This window comes from Triticum aestivum, chromosome 3A (genome assembly GCF_018294505.1).
Source record: "Triticum aestivum cultivar Chinese Spring chromosome 3A, IWGSC CS RefSeq v2.1, whole genome shotgun sequence".
NCBI lineage: Eukaryota > Viridiplantae > Streptophyta > Magnoliopsida > Poales > Poaceae > Triticum > Triticum aestivum.
In genome coordinates, this window is record NC_057800.1 from 733,030,969 (window position 1) to 733,055,534 (window position 24,566).

Genomic DNA, 24,566 nt, shown 5'->3' on the forward strand with positions numbered 1-24,566 from the left:
CTAGGGAGAGGTTTAGTCAACGGATCTGCTACATTCAGGTCTGTATGTACTTTACAAATATCTATGTCTCCATCTTGAACATTTTCACGAATGGGGTTGAAGCGGTGCTTGATGTGCCTGGTCTTCTTGTGAAACCTGGGCTCCTTGGCAAGTGCAATAGCTCCAGTGTTGTCACAGAAGAGTTTGATCGGCCCCGACGCATTGGGTATGACTCCTAGGTCGGTGATGAACTCCTTCACCCAAATTGCTTCATGCGCTACCTCCGAGGCTGCCATGTACTCCGCTTCACATGTAGATCCCGCCATGACGCTCTGCTTGCAACTGCACCAGCTTACTGCCCCACCATTCAAAATATACACGTATCCGGTTTGTGACTTAGAGTCATCCAGATCTGTGTCAAAGCTAGCATCGACGTAACCCTTTACGACGAGCTCTTCGTCACCTCCATAGACGAGAAACATTTCCTTAGTCCTTTTCAGGTACTTCAGGATATTCTTGACCGCTGTCCAGTGTTCCTTTCCGGGATTACTTTGGTACCTACCTACCAAACTTACGGCAAGGTTTACATCAGGTCTGGTACACAGCATGGCATACATAATAGAACCTATGGCTGAGGCATAGGGGATGACACTCATCTCTTCTATATCTTCTGCCGTGGTCGGACATTGAGCTGAGCTCAATTTCACACCTTGTAACACAGGCAAGAACCCCTTCTTAGACTGATCCATATTGAACTTCTTCAATATCTTATCAAGGTATGTGCTTTGTGATAGACCTATGAGGCGTCTTGATCTATCTCTATAGATCTTGATACCTAATATATAAGCAGCTTCTCCAAGGTCCTTCATTGAAAAACTCTTATTCAAGTAGGCCTTAATGCTGTCCAAGAGTTCTATATCATTTCCCATCAAAAGTATGTCATCTACATATAATATGAGAAATGCTACAGAGCTCCCACTCACTTTCTTGTAAACGCAGGCTTCTCCATAAGTCTGCGTAAACCCAAACGCTTTGATCATCTCATCAAAGCGAATGTTCCAACTCCGAGATGCTTGCACCAGCCCATAAATCGAGCGTTGGAGCTTGCACACCTTGTTAGCATTCTTAGGATCGACAAAACCTTCTGGCTTCATCATATACAATTCTTCCTTAAGGAAACCATTAAGGAATGCTGTTTTGACGTCCATTTGCCATATCTCATAATCATAGAATGCGGCAATTGCTAACATGATTCGAACGGACTTTAGCTTCACTACCGGTGAGAAAGCCTCATCGTAGTCAACTCCTTGAACTTGTCGATAACCCATGGCGACAAGCCGAGCTTTATAGATGGTCACATTACCATCCACGTCTGTCTTCTTCTTAAAGATCCATTTATTTTCTATGGCTCGCCGCTCAACGGGCAAGTTAGTCAAAGTCCATACTTCGTTTTCATACATGGATCCTATCTCGGATTTCATGGCTTCTAGCCATTTGTCGGAATCCGGGCCCGCCATCGCTTCTTCATAGTTCGAAGGTTCAACGTTGTCTAACAACATGATTTCCAAGACAGGGTTGCCATACCACTCTGGTGCGGAACATGTCCTTGTGGACCTATGAAGTTTAGTAGCAACTTGATCTGAAATTTCATGATCATCATCATTAACTTCCTCTCTAGTCGGTGCAGGCACCTCAGGAACATTTTCTTGAGTTGCGCCATTTTCCGGTTCAAGAGGTAATACTTCATCAAGTTCTACTTTCCTCCCACTTACTTCTTTCGAGAGAAACTCTTTCTCTAGAAAAGATCCATTCTTGGCAACAAAGATCTTGCCTTCGGATCTGAGGTAGAAGGTATACCCAATAGTTTCTTTAGGGTATCCTATGAAGACGCATTTTTCCAACTTGGGTTCGAGCTTTTCAGGTTGAAGTTTCTTGACATAAGCATCGCATCCCCAAACTTTTAGAAACGACAGCTTAGGTTTCTTTCCAAACCATAATTCATCCGGTGTCGTCTCAACGGATTTCGACGGAGCCCTATTTAAAGTGAATGCGGCAGTCTCTAAAGCATAGCCCTAAAAAGATAGCGGTAAATTGGTAAGAGACATCATAGATCGCACCATATCTAATAGAGTGCGATTACGACGTTCGGACACACCATTACACTGAGGTGTTCCAGGCGGCGTGAGTTGTGAAACTATTCCACATTTTCTTAAGTGTGTGCCAAATTCGTGACTCAAGTATTCTCCTCCACTATCTGATCGCAGGAACTTGATTTTCCTGTCATGTTGATTTTCAACCTCACTCTGAAATTCCTTGAACTTTTCAAAGGTCTCAGACTTGTGTTTCATTAAATAGATATACCCATACCTACTCAAGTCATCAGTGAGGGTGAGAACATAACGATAGCCACCGCGAGCCTCAACACTCATTGGACCGCACACATCAGTATGTATGATTTCCAATAAGTTGGTTGCTCGCTCCATTGTTCCTGAGAATAGAGTCTTGGTCATTTTACCCATGAGGCATGGTTCGCACGTGTCAAATGATTCATAATCAAGAGACTCTAAAAGTCCATCTGCATGGAGCTTCTTCATGCGTTTGACACCTATGTGACCAAGGTGGCGGTGCCACAAGTATGTGGGACTATCATTATCAACCTTACATCTTTTGGTACTCACACCATGAATATGTGTAGCATTACGCTCGAGATTCATTAAGAATAAACCATTCACCATCGGAGCATGACCATAAAACATATCTCTCATATAAATAGAACAACCATTATTCTCGGATTTAAATGAGTAGCCATCTCGTATTAAACGAGATCCTGATACAATGTTCATGCTCAAACTTGGTACTAAATAACAATTATTGAGGTTCAAAACTAATCCCGTAGGTAAATGTAGAGGTAGCGTGCCGACGGCGATCACATCGACCTTGGAACCATTCCCGACGCGCATCGTCACCTCGTCCTTCGCCAGTCTCCATTTATTCTGCAGCTCCTGCTTTGAGTTACAAATGTGAGCAAATGCACCGGTATCAAATACCCAAGAGCTACTACGAGTATTGGTAAGGTACACATCAATTACATGTATATCACATATACCTTTCGTGATGCCGGCCTTCTTGTCCGCTAAGTATTTGGGGCAGTTCCGCTTCCAGTGACCACTTCCCTTGCAATAAAAGCACTCAGTCTCCGACTTGGGTCCATTCTTTGGCTTCTTCCCGGCAGCTTGCTTGCCGGGCGCGGCAACTCCCTTGTCGTCCTTCTTGAAGGTTTTCTTACCCTTGCCTTTCTTGAACTTAGTGGTTTTATTCACCATCAACACTTGATGTTCCTTTTTGACTTCTACCTCTGCTGATTTCAACATTGCAAATACTTCAGGAATGGTCTTTTCCATCCCCTGCATATTGAAGTTCATCACAAAGCTCTTGTAGCTCGGTGGAAGCGACTGGAGGATTCTTTCAATGACCGCGTCATCCGGGAGATTAACTCCCAGCTGAGTCAAGCGGTTATGTAACCCAGACATAGTGAGTATGTGCTCACTGACAGAACTATTTTCCTCCATCTTACAGCTGAAGAACTTGTCGGAGACTTCATATCTCTCGACCCGGGCATGAGCTTGAAAAACCATTTTCAGCTCTTCGAACATCTCATATGCTTCGTGTCTCTAAAAACATTTTTGGAGCCCCGGCTCTAAGCTGTAAAGCATGCCGCACTGAACGGGGGAGTAATCATCGAAACGTGTCTGCCAAGCGTTCATAACGTCTTGTTTAGCAGGGAGAACAGGTGCTTCACCTAGCGGTGCTTGTAGGACATAATCTTTCTTGGCAGCTATGAGGATAATCCTCAGGTTCCGGACCCAGTCCGTATAGTTGCTACCATCGTCTTTCAGCTTGGTTTTCCCTAGGAACGCATTGAAGTTGAGGACAACGTTGGCCATTTGATCTACAAGACATATTGTAAATATTTTAGACTAAGTTCATGATAATTAAGTTCATCTAATCAAATTATTTAATGAACTCCCACTTAGATAGACATCCCTCCAGTCATCTAAGTATAACATGATCCGAGTTAACTAGGCCGTGTCCGATCATCACGTGAGACGGACTAGTCAACATCGGTGAACATCTTCATGTTGATCGTATCTTCTATACGACTCATGCTCGACCTTTCGGTCTTCTGTGTTCCGAGGCCATGTCTGTACATGCTAGGCTCGTCAAGTCAACCTAAGTGTTTGCATGTGTAAATCTGTCTTACACCCGTTGTATGTGAACGTTGGAATCTATCACACCCGATCATCACGTGGTGCTTCGAAACAACGAACTGTCGCAACGGTGCACAGTTAGGGGGAACACTTTCTTGAAATTATTATGAGGGATCATCTTATTTACTACCGTCATTCTAAGTAAACAAGATGCAAAAACATGATAAACATCACATGCAATCAAATAATAATAGTGACATAATATGGCCAATATCACATAGCTCCTTTGATCTCCATCTTGGGGCTCCATGATCATCTTGTCACCGGCATGACACCATGATCTCCATCATTATGATCTCCATCGTCGTGTCTCCATGAAGTTGCTCGCCAACTATTACTTCTACTACTATGGCTAACGCGTTTAGCAATAAAGTAAAGTAATTTACATGGCGTTTCTCAATGACACGCAGGTCATACAAAAAATAAAGACAACTCCTATGGCTCCTGCCGGTTGTCATACTCATCGACATGCAAGTCGTGATTCCTATTACAATAGCATGAACATCACATATATATCATTCATCATTCATCACAACTTTGGCCATATCACATCACAAAACACTTGCTGCAAAAACAAGTTAGACGTCCTCTAATTGTTGTTGCAAGTTTTACGTGGCTGCAATAGGGTTCTAGCAAGAACGTTTTCTTACCTACGTGAAAGCCACAACGTGATTTGTCAACTTCTATTTACCCTTAATAAGGACCCTTTTCATCGAATCCGCTCCAACTAAAGTGGGAGAGACAGACACCCGCCAGCCACATTATGCAACTAGTGCATGTTAGTCGGTGGAACCGGTCTCACGTAAGCGTACGTGTAAGGTTGGTCTGGGCCGCTTCATCCCACAATACGGCTGAAGCAAAATAAGACTAGTAGCGGCAAGAAAGTTGACAACATCTACGCCCACAACAAATTGTGTTCTACTCGTGCAAAGAGAACTACGCATAAACCTGGCTCTGATACCACTGTTGGAGAACGTTGCAGAAAACAAAAATTTTCCTACGGTTTCACCAAGATCCATCTATGAGTTCATCTAGCAACGAGTGATCGGATGCATCTACATACCTTGTAGATCGCGAGCGGAAGCGTTCAAAGAACGGGGACGAGGGAGTCGTACTCGACGTGATCCAAATCACCGGAGATCCTAGCGCTGAACGGACGGCACCTCCGTGTTCAACACACGTACGGTCAGCGTGACGTCTCCTCCTTCTTGATCCAGCAAGGGGAAAGGAGAGGTTGAGGAAGATGGCTCCAGCAGCAGCACGACGGCATGGTGGTGGTGGAGAAGCAGTACTCCGACAGGGCTTCGCCGAGCTCTACGGAGGAGGAGGAGGTGTTAGAGGGGAGAGGGAGGCGCCAAGGGCATGGGTGCGGCTGCCCTCCCTCCCCCCTCTATATATAGGGAACCTAGGGGGGCGGCCCTAGGAGATGCAATCTCCTAGGGGGGCGGCGGCCAAGGCGTGGGGGGTTGCCCCCCAAGCAAGGGGGCGCCCCCCTTTACGGTTTCCCCTACCCTAGGCGCATGGGCCCTAGGGGGAAGTGGCGCCCCAGCCCACTTTGGGCTGGATCCCTTCCCACTTCAGCCCATGGGGCCCTCCGGGATAGGTGGCCCCACCCGGTGGACCCCCGGGACCCTTCCGGTGGTCCCGGTACAATACCGGTGACCCCGAAACTTGTCCCGATGGCCGAAATAGGACTTCCTATATCTAATTCTTTACCTCCGGACCATTCCGAAACTCCTCGTGACGTCCGGGATCTCATCCGGGACTCCGAACAACATTCAGGTTACTGCATATACATATCCCTACAACCCTAGCGTCACCGAACCTTAAGTATGTAGACCCTACGGGTTCAGGAGACATGTAGACATGACCGAGATTGCTCTCTGGTCAATAACCAACAGCGGGATCTGGATACCCATGTTGGCTCCCACATGCTCCTCGATGATCTCATCGGATGAACCACGATGTCGAGGATTCAAGCAACCCCATATACAATTCCCTTTGTCAATCGGTATGTTACTTGCCCGAGATTCGATCATCGGTATCCCAATACCTCGTTCAATCTCGTTACCGGCAAGTCACTTTACTCGTACCGTAATGCATGATCCCGTGACCAGACACTTGGTCACTTTGAGCTCATAATGATGATGCATTACCAAGTGAGCCCAGTTATACCTCTCCGTCATACGGAGTGACAAATCCAAGTCTTGATTCGTGTCAACCCAACAGACACTTTCAGAGATACCCGTAGTATACCTTTATAGTCACCCAGTTACATTGTGACGTTTGGTATACCAAAGTACTCCTACGGTATCCGGGAGTTACACCATCTCATGGTCTAAGGAAAAGATACTTGACATTGGAAAACTCTAGCAAATGAACTATACGATCTTGTGCTATGTTTAGGATTGGGTCTTGTCCATCACATCATTCTCCTAATGATGTGATCTCGTTATCAATGACATCCAATGTCCATAGTCAGGAAACCATGACTATCTGTTGATCAACGAGCTAGTCAACTAGAGGCTTACTAGGGACATGTTGGTGTCTATTATTCACACATGTATTACGATTTCCGGATAACACAATTATAGCATGAATAAAAGACAATTATCATGAACAAGGAAATATAATAATAATGCTTTTATTATTGCCTCTAGGGCATATTTCCAACACATACTTGTATTACAAGTTCACAGAGAGTATCAACCATGACATCACAACTTTGGATTGCAGAAAAGATCACTCATATTCTAGCCAAGAAACCAAACACTACTGCAAAGAAACTTAAAGTAGACTTGCAAAAGCAATACCCCATTAAGGTGAAGTATAACACGATGTGGAAGGCAAAACAAAGGGCAATGAAACAATTATATGGTGACTGGGCAAATACTTTTAGGATGCTTTATAAATTCAAAGCAGAGGTGGAGAAGAGGTCACCTAGAAGTGTTGTGGAGATAGATACTGAGGTAACAAAGAATGAAAGAGTCCATTTTCTCTAAGTTTTTTATGGCTTTAAAGCCTTGCATTGATGGCTTCAAGACAGGGTGTCGTCCATATTTGAGCATAGACTCATCATTTTTGACTGGCAACTGTAATGGTCAATTGGCAGCTTGCAATGCTTTGGACGGACACAATTGGATGTTCCCTGTTGCTATTGGCTTATTTCAGTCAGAGATAGAGGTCCCGTGGACATGGTTCATGACGCAGTTGAAAAGATGCATAGAGCTAGTGTCACCTTTGGTAGTCCACACAGATGCATGCAAAGGGCTAGAAAACGCAGTGAAGAATGTTTCCCCCATTATGGGCAGAGGGAGTGCTTCGGCCATATGTGGATGAATTTGATCAAAAAATTCAGAGGGGAAGAATTTGGTCGCATGTGGCCAGCAGCAAGATCTTATACTAAACAGACAATTCATATCATCTTGGTACGATAATGCCACATGCCCTGAGTTTGGTCCATGGGTGAACACCTACCATTCTCTATTATGGTATAGGTCAGGATTTAACACTGCCATCAAGTGTGATCATATCAACAACAACTTGGCAGAAAGTTTTAACAACAAGGTGAAGCAGTTAAAAAATTTGCATGTGCATGACATGGTTGACCAAATTAGGATCATGATCATGCGCTTGTGGGAATGGAGAAGAAGGATTGGTGATTGTCTACAAGGGGATACGCTTCCTGCAGTGGTACAACAGGTGGTCAACAGGAGCGGAAATCTTACACATTTATTTGTTGAAAAATCTTCTGTGTGGGGTGCTGGAGTTAGAGATACCAAAACTGGTAGAAGGCATGTTGTTAACACTAAAATGCATGATTGCACTTGTTTGGAGTGGCAGCACACTGGGAAACCATGTGATCATGCCATATTTTTCTTGGCCTCCCGAATAAGATAAAAATGCACCCATATTTGCACGAATATTACTCAGTAGCAAGATTCAAGGCTGCATATGCAACTCCAATTCCAGCACTTACAGATCAGTCTCAGTGGCCTGAAGTGGAAATTGAATTTTCCATGTGTCCTCCCCTAAGAAAAAGAAAGGCTGGCAGGCCTAAAGAGAGTAGATTCAAGGCATGGTTTGAGAAGGTGGGAGTAGTAAAATGGGCAAGGGAAAGAAGGATGCAAAGCCAAAAAGGTCCCAAAAAGGTAACAAAACTAGATGCAAGTTGTGCCAGGAACTTGGGCACCGAGTTGGATCTCCCAAATGTTGTTACACTCCTGAAAGGCCAAAGTATGTGGGCATATGTTTGCATTGTTTACTATTTTGTTGCATTTTTCAATTACTAACTAGTTGACATGCTTTATCTTTTTAGGAGGAAGCGTGCAGGTGAGCCCCTTGTTGTTGAAGAGTGTTGGCCAAAGAAAAAAGGCAAGAGGCAATGGCTCTAGAAGAAAGAGAAGTTTTGGTGAAACAATACACATTCAACCAGACTTGGATGGTGTGGTGCAAAATGAGCAAGACTTGGATGTGCTGCTGCAAGATGAGCAAGATTTTGATGTTCTGGTGCCAACTGAAGATATGGGTACCTCTGAAGATATTCCAGCTGATGTTGTGCAAGCTGAGCCTATGTTGGAAGTTTGAGTTGCCAACTGAAGATATTCCAGCTAATGTGGTGCCAACTGAGCCTATATTGGAAGTTGTGTTGCCAACTGGTGATATTGGGTCTGATGATACTGCAACTGTTGTGGTGCGAAATGAAGCTTGTGTTCCAGGCAGTTCAGTGAAGAAAATCAAGAGCTTGAGTGAACTGGGTGTTGTACAACCAAAAACAAGAATTGGTAAAAAGAAGAAGAAATCGAGTGGTAGGAAGAAGCAGAATTGAAAATTGTTGAAACTTGTGTATTGCTACTATGCTGTAGTAATAAAACCTTGCCTGAATTTGTGTAATGGTGTTTTTACTTTGATATGATGTGTATTTGTGTAATACTATTCAAGTTTGAGACCAAAATTCAAATTTCAAGTTATTTGGTCTGTGGTATTGGTGTTATAATGATTTCTGGACTATTATGCATGTTAGTTGATTAATCGGGGCACTTTTATTATGTGAAACTATGGACATGAAAAATGTGCTCCACGTGACCTCCAAAACCCTCCAAAGCTAGGAAAAACAGACCCATTTGTAAGCAAGTTTTTTTTCGACCTTCTCTAAATGAGCCCAAAAAGGAAACTTGACATCTAGTGTGTGTATATAAGAGTCCTTCCTGATATTGGATCGTTTCGATCAAGTATGACATGTTTAACACTAAACCCTAGCTCACTTCTCTTCAAAACCCTACAACCTCGTTCTTGATAGCCATCTATTGTGAAGGTTTTTTCATGAAAACATCCGTAGTACAAGTTTCTTATTTTTCCTAGATACTTAGTCACATAGAACAATGATCGACACAAGTTTTATATATTTTTGATTTTGTTCTGAATTAGTTATGCTCAACCCTAAACGTTGAAAACCCCTCAAAACCACATCAAAACCCCATCGAAACCCCACACTCCTCTGGGCCATTGGATCGCTATGAATGGACGGTCTGGATCATGCACTAGGGCTATGTCAGCGATCCACGGGCTGCACTCTGATTGGTTGATTCGAAGATGCTGAATATTATAACATGCAGCATTCTGGACCATTGGATGGATGTGAACATAAGCAACGGTCTGGATCAGGAGCCATGTCACAGATCCGTGTGCTGCGCTTTCATTGGCTGGTCGTTTTAGCCCATTTTTTACATTGTAAGACTGAGCAGGCCTGCCATGTGTTGTTGGGCTTAATTACAGCAGCTCACCCGTTGGACCGATGGACACGACGCTGCATTCGGCCTAAAAAGCATGCACGCGCGCGTAGCCCTACTGCGGCAGCCCGCACAATGTTTGACGTTGAATGCATGGGATCAAGGGCGGGCAAGCCCGCCAACACCCTCATCGCATTATGGCTATTTACCCATTCTAGATGGGTCTAGATGACCAACCATCGCTAGCCGCTGCATGCATGGCATCAAACTCATCTCTCGACGCATTTTAATTCCTAGAGTGCTACGCAGGTCGTTGGCATTACTACCCCAATGCATGCGCGTGTACACATGGGTTGGCTCGGGTGACTTGATGCCACATTGCTCGTTTCCCATGCCATTACGAGGGAGACGAAAACAAAATGTTAAAACGGTGCACCTCGGCTATTTAAGCACACCCAAGCCTACATCTTCCTCTACATCTTCCTCTCACTCTCCTTCATCTCCCATCTAAAGGAAATATGCCCTAAAGGCAATAATAAAGTTATTATTTATTTCCTTATATCATGATAAATGTTTATTATTCATGCTAGAATTGTATTAACCGGAAACATAATACATGTGTGAATACATAGAAAAACTTAGTGTCACTAGTATGCCTCTACTTGACTAGCTCGTTAATCAAAGATGGTTATTTTTCCTAACCATGAACAAAGAGTTGTTATTTGATTAACGAGGTCACATCATTAGTTGAATGATCTGATTGACATGACCCATTCCATTAGCTTAGCACCCGATCGTTTAGTATGTTGCTATTGCTTTCTTCATGACTTATACATGTTCCTATGACTATGAGATTATGCAACTCCCGTTTACCGGAGGAACACTTTGTGTGCTACCAAACGTCACAACGTAACTAGGTGATTATAAAGGAGCTCTACAGGTGTCTCCAAAGGTACATGTTGGGTTGGCGTATTTCGAGATTAGGATTTGTCACTCCAATTGTCGGAGAGGTATCTCTGGGCCCTCTCGGTAATGCACATCACATAAGCCTTGCAAGCATTGCAACTAATGAGTTAGTTGCGGGATGATGTATTACAGAACGAGTAAAGAGACTTGCCGGTAACGAGATTGAACTAGGTATTGGATACCGACGATCGAATCTCGGGCAAGTAACATACCGATGACAAAGGGAACAACGTATGTTGTTATGCGGTCTGACCGATAAAGATCTTCGTAGAATATGTAGGAGCCAATATGGGCATCCAGGTCCCGCTGTTGGTTATTGACCGGAGATGTGTCTCAGTCATGTCTGCATTGTTCTCGAACCGTAGTGTCCGCACGCTTAACGTTACGATGACAGTTATTATGAGTTTATGCATTTTGATGTACCGAATTAGTTCGGAGTCCCAGATGTGATCACGAACATGACGAGGAGTCTCGAAATGGTCGAGACATAAAGATTGATATATTGGATGACTATATTCGGACACCGGAAGGGTTCCGGAAGAGTATCAGATAAAACCGGAGCACCGGGGGGTTACCGGAACCCCCCCCCCCCCCCGGGGGGGTTAATGGGCCATATGGGCCCCAATGTGGAGAAGAGGAAGGGGCTGCCAGGGCAGGCCGCGCGCCCCCTCTCCCCCTGGTCCGAATTGGACTAGGAGGGAGGGGCGGCTCCCCCCCTTTCCTATTCTCCCTCCACCTCTCCTAGTTGGACAAGGTTTGGGGGGGAGTCCTACTCCCGGTAGGAGTAGGACTCCTCCTGCGCCCTCCTCTTGGCCGGCCGCCCCCTCCCCCTTGGATCCTTTATATATGGGGGCAGGGGGCACCTCTAGACACACAAGTTGATCCTTGAGATCGTTCCTTAGCCGTGTGCGGTGCCCCCTGCCACCATATTCCACCTCGGTCATACCGTTGTAGTGCTTAGGCGAAGCCCTGCGTCGGTAGAACATCATCATCGTCACCACGCCGTTGTGCTGAAGGAACGAAGCTTTGCTGGATCGGAGCCCGGGGAGCGTCATCGAGCTGTACGTGTGCTAAGAACTCGGAGGTGCCGGAGTAACGGTGCTTGGATCGGTCGGATCGAAAATATGTACGACTACTTCCTCTACGTTATGTCAACGCTTCCGCAGTCGGTCTGCGTGGGTACGTAGACAACACTCTCCCCTCTCGTTGCTATGCATCACCATGATCTTGCGTGTGCGTAGGAAATTTTTTGAAATTACTGCGTTACCCAACAGTGGCATCCGAGCCTAGGTTTTATGGTTTGATGTCATATGCACGAGTAGAACACAAGTGAGTTGTGGGCGATATAAGTCATACTGCCTACCAGCATGTCATACTTTGGTTCGGCGGTATTGTTGGACGAGACGACCCGGACCGACATTACGCGTACGCTTACGCGAGACCGGTTCTCCCGACGTGCTTTGCACATAGGTGGCTTGCGGGCGACAGTCTCTCCAACTTTAGTTGAACCGAGTGTGGCTACGCCCGGTCCTTGCGAAGGTTAAAACGGAGTCTATTTGACAAACTATCATTGTGGTTTTGATGCGTAGGTGAGATTGGTTCTTGCTTAAGCCCGTAGCAGCCACGTAAAACTTGCAACAAGAAAGTAGAGGACGTCTAACTTGTTTTTGCAGGGCATGCTGTGATGTGATATGGCCAAAACATGATGCTAAATTTTATTGTATGAGATGATCATGTTTTGTAACCGAATTATCGGCAACTGGCAGGAGCCATATAGTTGTCGCTTTATTGTATGCAATGCAATCGCGATGTAATGCTTTACTTTATCACTAAGCGGTAGCGATAGTCGTGGAAGCACAAGATTGGCGATACGACAACGATGCTACGATGGAGATCAAGGTGTCGCGCTGGTGACGATGCTGATCATGACGGTGCTTCGGAGATGGAGATCACAGGCACAAGATGATGATGGCCATATCATATCACTTATATTGATTGCATGTGATGTTTATCTTTTTATGCATCTTATCTTGCTTTGATTGACGGTAGCATTATAAGATGATCTCTCACTAAATTATCAAGAAGTGTTCTCCCTGAGTATGCACCGTTGCGAAAGTTCTTCGTGCTGAGACACCACGTGATGATCGGGTGTGATAGGCTCTACGTTCAAATACAACGGGTGCAAAACAGTTGCACACACGGAATACTCAGGTTATACTTGACGAGCCAAGCATATACAGATATGGCCTCGGAACACGGAGACCGAAAGGTCGAGCCTGAATCATATAGTAGATATGATCAACATAGCGATGTTCACCAATGAAACTGCTCCATCTCACGTGATGATCGGACATGGTTTAGTTTATTTGGATCACGTGATCACTTAGAGGATTAGAGGGATGTCTATCTAAGTGGGAGTTCTTAAGTAATTTGATTAATTGAACTTAAACTTATCATGAACTTAGTACCTGATAGTATCTTGCTTGTTTATGTTTGATTGTAGATAGATGGCTCGTGCTGTTGTTCCGTTGAATTTTAATGCGTTCCTTGAGAAAGCAAAGTTGAAAGATGATGGTAGCAATTACACGGACTGGGTCCGTAACTTGAGGATTATCCTCATTGCTGCTCAGAAGAATTACGTCCTGGAAGCACCGCTGGGTGCCAGGCCTACTGCTGGAGCAACACCAGATGTTATGAACGTCTGGCAGAGCAAAGCTGATGACTACTCGATAGTTCAGTGTGCCATGCTTTACGGCTTAGAATCGGGACTTCAACGACGTTTTGAACGTCATGGAGCATATGAGATGTTCCAGGAGTTGAAGTTAATATTTCAAGAAAATGCCCGGATTGAGAGATATGAAGTCTCCAATAAGTTCTATAGCTGCAAGATGGAGGAGAACAGTTCTGTCAGTGAGCATATACTCAAAATGTCTGGGTATAATAATCACTTGATTCAGATGGGAGTTAATCTTCCAGATGATTGTGTCATTGACAGAATTCTCCAATCACTGCCACCAAGATACAAGAGCTTCGTGATGAACTACAATATGCAAGGGATGAACAAGACTATTCCCGAGCTCTTCGCAATGCTGAAAGCTGCGGAGGTAGAAATCAAAAAGGAGCATCAAGTGTTGATGGTCAACAAGACCACTAGTTTCAAGAAAAAGGGCAAAGGGAAGAAGAAGGGGAACTTCAAGAAGAACGGCAAGCTAGTTGCTACTCAAGAGAAGAAACCCAAGTCTGGACCTAAGCCTGAAACTGAGTGCTTCTACTGCAAGCAGACTGGTCACTGAAAGCGGAACTGCCCCAAGTATTTGGCGGATAAGAAGGATGGCAAGGTGAACAAAGGTATATGTGATATACATGTTATTGATGTGTACCTTACTAATGCTCGCAGTAGCACCTGAGTATTTGATACTAGTTCTGTTGCTAATATTTGCAACTCGAAACAGGGACTACGGATTAAGCGAAGATTGGCTAAGGACGAGGTGACGATGCGCGTGGGAAACGGTTCCAAAGTCGATGTGATCGCGGTCGGCACGCTACCTCTACATCTACCTTCGGGATTAGTATTAGACCTAAATAATTGTTATTTGGTGCCAGCGTTGAGCATGAACATTATATCTGGATCTTGTTAAATGCGAGACGGTTATTCATTTAAATCAGAGAATAATGGTTGTTCTATTTATATGAGTAATATCATTTATGGTCATGCACCTTTGAGGAGTGATCTATTCTTATTGAATCTCGATACTAGTGATACACATATTCATAATGTTGAAGCCAAAAGATGCAGAGTTGATAATGATGGTGCAACTTATTTGTGGCACTGCCGTTTAGGTCATATCGGTGTAAAGCGCATGAAGAAACTCCATACTAATGGACTTTTGGAACCTCTTGATTATGAATCACTTGGTACTTGCGAACCGTGCCTCATGGGCAAGATGACTAAAACACCGTTCTCCGGTACTATGAGAGAGCAACAGATTTGTTGGAAATCATACATACAGATGTATATGGTCCGATGAATGTTGAGGCTCGTGGCGGATATCGTTATTTTCTCACTTTCACAGATGACTTAAGCAGATATGGGTATATCTACTTAATGAAACATAAGTCTGAAACATTTGAAAAGTTCAAAGAATTTCAGAGTGAAGTTGAAAATCATCGTAACAAGAAAATAAAGTTTCTACGATCTGATCGTGGAGGAGAATATTTGAGTTACGAGTTTGGTGTACATTTGAAAAATTGTGGAATAGTTTCGCAACTCACGCCACCCGGAACACCACAGCGTAATGGTGTGTCCGAACGTCGTAATCGTACTTTACTAGATATGGTGCGATCTATGATGTCTCTTACTGATTTACCGCTATCGTTTTGGGGATACGCTCTACAGACGGCCGCATTCATGTTAAATAGGGCACCATCAAAATCCGTTGAGACGACGCCTTATGAACTGTGGTTTGGCAAGAAACCAAAGTTGTCGTTTCTGAAAGTTTGGGGCTGCGATGCTTATGTGAAAAAGCTTCAACCTGATAAGATCGAACCCAAATCGGAGAAATGTGCCTTCATAGGATATCCAAAGGAAACTATTGGATACACCTTCTATCACAGATCCGAAGGCAAGACTTTTGTTGCTAAATTCGGAAACTTTCTGGATAAGGAGTTTCTCTCGAAAGAAGTGAGTGGGAGGAAAGTAGAACTTGACGAGGTAACTGTACCTGCTCCCTTGTTGGAAAGTAGTACATCACAGAAAACTGTTTCTGCGTCACCTACACCAATAAGTGAGGAAGTTAATGATAATGATCATGAAACTTCAGAACAAGATACTACTGAACCTCGTAGATCAACCAGAGTGAGATCCGCACCAGAGTGGTACGGTAATCCAGTTCTGGAAGTCGTGCTACTAGATCATGATGAACCTACGAACTATGAAGAAGCGATGGTGAGCCCAGATTCTGCAAAGTGGCTTGAAGCCATGAAATCTGAGATGGGATCCATGTATGAGAACAAAGTATGGACTTTGGTTGACTTGCCCGATGATCGGCAAGCAATTGAGAATAAATGGATCTTCAAGAAGAAGACTGACGCTGACGGTAATGTTACTGTCTACAAAGCTCGACTTGTCGCAAAAGGTTTTCGACAAGTTCAAGGGGTTGAATACGATGAGACCTTCTCACCCGTAGCGATGCTTAAGTCTGTCCGAATCATGTTAGCAATTGCCGCATTTTATGATTATGAAATTTGGCAAATGGATGTCAAAACTGCATTCCTGAATGGATTTCTGGAAGAAGAGTTGTATATGATGCAACCGGAAGGTTTTGTCGATCCAAAGGGAGCTAACAAAGTGTGCAAGCTCCAGCGATCCATTTATGGACTGGTGCAAGCCTCTCGGAGTTGGAATAAACGTTTTGATAGTGTGATCAAAGCATTTGGTTTTATACAGACTTTCGGAGAAGCCTGTATTTACAAGAAAGTGAGTGGGAGCTCTGTAGTATTTCTAATATTATATGTGGATGACATATTACTAATTGGAAATGATATAGAATTTCTGGATAGCATAAAGGGATTCTTGAATAAGAGTTTTTCAATGAAAGACCTCGGTGAAGCTGCTTACATATTAGGCATAAAGATCTATAGAGATAGATCAAGACGCTTAATTCGACTTTCACAAAGCACATACCTTGACAAGATTTTGAAGAAGTTCAAAATGGATGAAGCAAAGAAAGGGTTCTTGCCTGTGTTACAAGGTGTGAAGTTGAGTCAGACTCAATGCCCGACCACTGCAGAAGATAGAGAGAAAATGAAAGATGTTCCCTATGCTTCAGCCATAGGATCTATCATGTATGCAATGCTGTGTACCAGACCTGATGTGTGCCTTGCTATAAGTTTAGCAGGGAGGTACCAAAGTAATCCAGGAGTGGATCACTGGACAACGGTCAAGAACATCTTGAAATACCTGAAAAGGACTAAGGATATGTTTCTCGTATATGGAGGTGACAAAGAGCTCACCGTAAAAGGTTACGTTGATGCAAGCTTTGACACTGATCCGGACGATTCTAAATCGCAAACCAGATACGTGTTTACATTAAACGGTGGAGCTGTCAGTTGGTGTAGTTCTAAACAAAGCATCTTAGCGGGATCTACATGTGAAGCGGAGTACATAGCTGCTTCGGAAGCAGCGAACGAAGGAGTCTGGATGAAGGAGTTCATATCCGATCTAGGTGTCATACCTAGTGCATCAGGTCCAATGAAAATCTTTTGTGACAATACTGGTGCAATTGCCTTGGCAAAGGAATCCAGATTTCACAAGAGGACCAAGCACATCAAGAGACGCTTCAATTCCATCCGGGATCTAGTCCAGTTGGGAGACATAGAGATTTGCAAGATACATATGGATCTGAATGTTGCAGACCCGTTGACTAAGCCTCTTCCACGAGCAAAACATGATCAGCACCAAGGCTCCATGGGTGTTAGAATCATTACTGTGTAATCTAGATTATTGACTCTAGTGCAAGTGGGAGACTGAAGCAAATATGCCCTAGAGGCAATAATAAAGTTATTATTTATTTCCTTATATCATGATAAGTGTTTATTATTCATGCTAGAATTGTATTAACCGGAAACATAATACATGTGTGAATACATAGACAAACTTAATGTCACTAGTATGCCTCTACTTGACTAGCTCGTTAATCAAAGATGGTTATGTTTCCTAACCATGAACAAAGAGTTGTTATTTTATTAACGAGGTCACATCATTAGTTGAATGATCTGATTGACATGACCCATTCCATTAGCTTAGCACCCGATCATTTAGTATGTTGCTATTGCTTTCTTCATAACTTATACATGTTCCTATGACTATGAGATTATGCAACTCCCGTTTACCGGAGGAACACTTTGGGTGCTACCAAACGTCACAACGTAACTAGGTGATTAGAAAGGAGCATTACAGGTGTCTCCAAAGGTACATGTTGGGTTGGCATATTTCGAGATTAGGATTTGTCACTCCGATTGTCGGAGAGGTATCTCTGGGCCCTCTCGGTAATGCACATCACATAAGCCTTGCAAGCATTGCAACTAATGAGTTAGTTGCGGGATGATGTATTACAGAACGAGTAAAGAGACTTGCCGGTAATGAGATTGAACTAGGTATTGGATACCGACGATCGAATCTCGGGCAAAGTAACATACCGATGACAAAGGGAACAACGTATGTTGTTATGCGGTCTGACCGATAAAGATCTTCGTAGAATATGTAGGAGCCAATATGGGCATCCAGGTCCCGCTGTTGGTTATTGACCGGAGATGTGTCTCAGTCATGTCTGCATTGTTCTCGAACCGTAGGGTCCGCACGCTTAACGTTACGATGACAGTTATTATTAGTTTATGCATTTTGATGTACCGAAGTTAGTTCGGAGTCCCAGATGTGATCACGAACATGACAAGCCGTCCCAATTCCAGTCGAAGCTAGCAAGCAAGATGCAGTTCACCGGGCTACCTACCGTGTGTCGCCCACCTTCCCCGAGAGGCTCTACCCTGCCGTAGTCTGGGTGGAGAACACCCTATGGGTGTGGGCCATCTCGGGGTGGAGGAGGGCAAGGGGGCTGACCAAGTTCTTCCTCTCCGCCGGCTACCGCCACCTGCCGAGGGGCTCTCCGGCCATGTTCCGTGTCGAAGAGGTCAGTAGCAATGGCCATCCTATCGGGATCATCATGAGGTTCACCAACCTCTTCGACGCCTACTACCTCCTCGGCCGTGTTTTTTGGTGTGGATGCGAGTTCATTGCACTCACCATGTAAAACATCTTCACCGACTTCGGTAGCGCCTACCGTGCCGATGAGCACATGCACACCCTCCCGTACCCCACCGATGACGACAAGTGAAGGAGTTGGCCATGGAGGAGTTGGCCTTGGAGCAAGAAAGCAAGCAAGCAAGCCGGTGGTGTTTTATTATTGCCGTGTTGGGTTGAACTATGAACTATCTATGTTGTAATGGTAATATATATGCCGTGCTACCCTTATCTATGCAATGCTACTACTTATGCTACTATGTTCTATCTGTTTTTTATCTAGCTGATATTGGTTAGTTGATATATATCGTGCTACACTCCGAATCTCCCCACTAACCAGATTCCCTCCGTGTCGACCGTTCCCCCCTCCGTGACACGGCAACAACAACGTTTGTAAGGGGGCAATCAATATACCATCGGGGTATGTTTCTTTAGATAAGGCATATTTATCTTGTGGACAAACAAAAAATAATATAAAGTAAAAAATTAAATTAAATAAATATATGTCGACGGCCAGGCCGTCGGCATAGGTGTGCACACGAAGGTACAATCCCACGGATCGATGATGTGGCATTGCACGCGGATCGATGATGTGGTAGAGGGGCATGGGCCAGGTCTATGCTGTAGGCATATCTCTGCCACACAATGGCCCCCCTCCCTCGAATCGATGACGTGTCGACGACGCGGATCCGTGATGTCAGCAATTCTATGCCAATGGCTATGCCGTCGGCATAGATATGCCGACGGCCGCCGTTACCTCCTGTCGGCGTAGTTTTGACGCCGTCAAACGGTCATCGCTGACCGGGTAGGTGGGCCCGGTGTATGCCGACGGGCCCCGTAGGCGTATCTCTAGCAGTCCCGACGGCCTCATCTACGCCGACGGCCCCGTCGGCATAGATGGACTTATGCCGACAACGTTTCTATGCCTACGGCCTGACCCAGGCCGTCGACATAGGTCCATCTATGCCGACGGGGGCCATCGACATAGATGAGGCCGTCGGTGTAAGAGGATTTTTTGGTAGTGGATCAAGGAGAAGATCGAAGAACACCTGGAAAAAGCTGGTAATAAAGGTTGCCCGGTTGAACCCTTGGAAGTACTCCGCAGCATCTTGCGGGTGCTGCCCCGGGACACCAACGCCGGCGAGTATCAAAAGCAAACCCAGGAAAAGATCCTTGACGAGATAGTAGACAAGATGAAGAAGTATCTGATGGTCGAATCAGCGGGTGAAAAGGCCAGCTCCTGCAGGATTAGTGTCGAGCATCCCCAATTCATAGACATCCTGCGGAAGCTGCTTCCCAAGAAGGCCACCACACCAGGGATGGCAGCCACAACTAAACCGGTTGATGATCACATCGTGAAGAATATCAAAGACATCACGCTTAAGATTCAAGTGCAGATCACGCCCAAGCTGCTGCCAGTGTCGCTTCACCAGCAAGATAAATCAGTGGATGAAACAAGCAAAGACAAGCTGTCGCAGGAGGAGTACTGCAGGGAGAGGATTGAACAAGTCCTGAGGAGGATGAAAGAGCATCTGTTGATTCAAGAAACCATGGGGAGAGTTAGAGAGCACCTGCAGGGTACAAGGACACTGGTCGTTCTCCATAATGCGTCTGGCTACAAATGGGACGAGACCACAAAGGCCTTGCAAGATGTGGGTTGCAGTTCAATGAAAGTGGTAGTTACCACAAAATACATGAAGAGGGCCAACGAGTTTTGCTATAGGGAAGAACCCATTGTATACTCTTCCATTGAATATTACCGCCATATAGCGCTCCAACTTACAAATCGGCATGTCAATGATGACGAGAAGTACAACGCCGAAATCTTCCATGAGATCTTGGAGAAATGTAGGGTGGAGGTGGAGGTAGAGCAGTTCTGCATAAAGATGTTCATCCGTGCTCTGTTTGCCAATCCAATGATTAGCAAAGAGGAACTTGACAAGTTGAGCAATAGCCTTGTGTTTGGAGGATCCGTGGAGACTAATGGATACAAGATGATCAAGTTCTCCTATGACGATCTTCCTAGGGAATACAAGACTTGATTGTTGTATCTAGCCATCTTCCATAAAGATGAGAAGATAAACCGGAGAAGGTTAATCGGGCGGTGGGTTGCGGAAGGACTGATAACTAGAAAAGACTGGCCTAGTTCAGTATGTCAGGCCGTGCATTGTTTTGAGGTACTTGCTGACTTATGGCTTGTCTGTCCTCATGGCATTGGTGTTGTAGGGAAGGTCAAGAGCATTATGGTGCATGCACAAGTGTACAACTTCATCACCAAGATGGCCAGGTAAGAACATATTCTGGACACACGCCTGTCTCAGCACCTGGCTCGCCACTTCTCCGTTCTCAGCAACATCAGGCTCTGTTCCTCGGATAGCATCCTCGACTTCTTGCAACAACCATCACGTGCATCATCTCAGTTAAATCTCGTCAAGGTCCTGGATCTGGAGGGTTGTTCATCCCTGAGAGATAACCAACACTGGCTTAGGAACGTGTGCACCTCGTTGATACTTCTCAAGTATCTGAGCTTAAGGAACACATATGTTACTCAGCTACCTAAGGAGATCAACAGACTCCGGCAGCTGGAGGTGCTGGACATCCGGCACACTCCTATGAAGGACTCTGCCATAAAACACCTCATGCTACTGAAGTTGAAGCGTCTACTGGCTGGTCAAAGTATTGGCACTGACACTGGTGGTGGTGATGCTAGCACAGTTTCCACTGTCAAGAAGATGCCTCACATGGTGAGAAAAATGACGGATCTGGAAGTGCTATCCCAGGTACAGGCTTCGAAACATCATGCTACTCAGCTGAGAGAGATTGGCCAGCTATGGCAGCTAAGGGTGCTTGGTGTTGTCATTTATGACCGGAAAGCTCAACTTGAGAACCTACTCCAAGGGATCAGTGCTCTGAATGAGTGCCTTCAGTCTCTATCAATCGAGATCAAGCCTCTGCCTATCACTGCCAGGGAGGCTGCTACTCCTCGTGACATCCCTGCATCCGATGCTATTAGTGCCCACTTCAAAAACACACCCAAGCTTCTTGAAAGCCTGAGCATCAGTGGAGTCACAATGTACGGGCGTCTTCTCCAATTGTTTGCTAGAGACTGCTGCAAACTTGCCAAGGTAACTCTCCATAACACATTGTTGGATCGGGATGATATGGGATCCCTCGCAGCTTTGCCCAACCTACGTGGCCTCCATCTCTGCCATGTTAATTTACACACTGGGGGCAAGCTTATAATCCAGACCAATGGGTTCCAGAATCTCAAGTATCTTGCTGTTGATGGGGGTGGCATCACTGACATCCACTTCGAACTTGGAGTAGCGCCTAAGCTTGAAAAACTCATCTGGCATGTCGACCAGGTAGAGTCTCTCTCGAGAATCAACAACCTTCCCAAGTTGAAAGAAATAATGTTCAATGATGGTGTCATGCTACCAGATCAGGTGAAACTAGCCATAGAAGATCATCCAAACTTCATTGATGATAACATTTTACCTTACAGGGTGGCCCATCTATTCAGCAGGATTGCTTCGTCTATTCACGTATGCTTTACTATTATTCTGCTTGTTTGTGAACTAGATTACACTCATATATGGGTTTATATTCAACTGTGAGTTCATTTCTCTACAGCCAGCAGGGGTGTCTGATTAGTAAACGTAAGATGTGTTATGAGTGAGGGTGTACAGTTATTTGTCCTAAACTAGAATAGTGGTGAGTGTTAGAGTTATATTAGTGATGACTTTTGGTCTTTTGCATTCTAGCCTTTTGGCATCCTCATGTACTTGTATATATGCTGCCTTTAGCCTCCTAATAAGATTATGTTGCTATTCCAACATGGTATCAGAGCCTAGGTTTTCTCCGGCGCTGCAACTTGCCTGACGATCGATTTTTTTTCAGTCTTCTTCTCCAGATCGATCTCTTCTTCTTTTCAGCAGTGGCTTCATCGTCTTGGCCATTTATGTGGTTCTCGTCTCTCGTCTTTGGTCCATCGTGGTGTTCTGGGGTCTGTCTCCGGTAACGCTTCGTTGGATTGTCTGGGTTGTAGGCTTGGTAAGCAGATTCAGCTACCCTACCCTCACAGTGAGTCGGTGTCCGAGCGTCCTTTCGATCTTATTCACTCTGATGTTTGGGGTCCGGCTCCCTTCGCTTCGAAAGGGGGTCATCGCTACTATATTATCTTTACAGATGATTTTTCTCGGTACACTTGGATCTACTTCATGTCTTCTTGTAGTGAGGTCTTACCTATATACAAAAAATGTGCTGCCATGGTTCATACCCAGTTTTCCACTCCTATTCGTGTTTTTCGCGCAGATTCAGCTGGTGAGTATATCTCCCATGCACTGCGAGGATTTCTTGCTGAGCAGGGTACTCTTACTTAGTTCTCTTGCCCTGGTGCTCATGCTCAAAATGGTGTGGCTGAGCACAATCATCGTCACCTTCTTGAGATGGCGCGTGCAGTGATGATTGCCGCCTCTCTTCCGCCTCACTTCTGGGCCGAGGCTGTTACCACTTCCACCTATCTCATCAACATTCAGCCTTCTGCTGCTCTACAGGGTGGTATTCCTCTTGAGCGTCTTTCTGGTGGTTCTCCTGATTATTCGGTGCTCCGTTTGTTTGGTTGCGTTTGCTATGTTTTGCTTGCTCCTCATGAATGCACCAAACTGACCGCTCAGTCTGTTGAGTGTGTCTTTCTTGGATACAATGATGAGCATAAGGGCTATCGGTGTTGGGATCCTGTCGGTCGCCCGATGCGTATTTTCCGGGATGTGACCTTTGATGAATCTCGTCCCTTCTACCTGCGTCCATCCTGCTCGAATTTTTCTATGGAGGACATCTCTTTTCTTACATTTCCGGATACACCACCCTTTGTGCCTAGTATTCCTACTCCTCGTACCGCTGTTGCAGATCCGACCCCGTCCTCTCCTACGGTTTCTTCTCCTTCCTCATCGCATGACTCTCCACCTTCGTTGTTGATACCTTCCCCTTCTCCACCTTCATCACAGATACATTCCCCGTCTCCACCTCCAGTGATTCCACCTCTTCCCTCATTTCCTTTCCATTATACTCGTCGTTCATGTGTTGTGGATAAGTCTACAGATGTGTCCTCTACTTCTGGTGTGTCGTCTTCCTCCTCTCACCCGACTTATGGTCTTCGTTCTCGGCCTTGTCCGCCCCCTGATCGATATTCTCCTTCTCGTTCATGTTTTGCTCTAGGGAGAGGTTTAGTCAACGGATCTGCTACATTCAGGTCTGTATGTACTTTACAAATATCTATGTCTCCATCTTGAACATTTTCACGAATGGGGTTGAAGCGGTGCTTGATGTGCCTGGTCTTCTTGTGAAACCTGGGCTCCTTGGCAAGTGCAATAGCTCCAGTGTTGTCACAGAAGAGTTTGATCGGCCCCGACGCATTGGGTATGACTCCTAGGTCGGTGATGAACTCCTTCACCCAAATTGCTTCATGCGCTACCTCCGAGGCTGCCATGTACTCCGCTTCACATGTAGATCCCGCCATGACGCTCTGCTTGCAACTGCACCAGCTTACTGCCCCACCATTCAAAATATACACGTATCCGGTTTGTGACTTAGAGTCATCCAGATCTGTGTCAAAGCTAGCATCGACGTAACCCTTTACGACAAGCTCTTCGTCACCTCCATAGACGAGAAACATTTCCTTAGTCCTTTTCAGGTACTTCAGGATATTCTTGACCGCTGTCCAGTGTTCCTTTCCGGGATTACTTTGGTACCTACCTACCAAACTTACGGCAAGGTTTACATCAGGTCTGGTACACAGCATGGCATACATAATAGAACCTATGGCTGAGG

General features: G+C 45.1%; 1 pseudogene; it reads left to right on the forward strand.

Annotated features, from left to right (window-relative positions):
- Positions 1-24,566, forward strand: part of LOC123057318 (uncharacterized) — a 35,802-nt pseudogene that overhangs the window by 2,776 nt on the left and 8,460 nt on the right.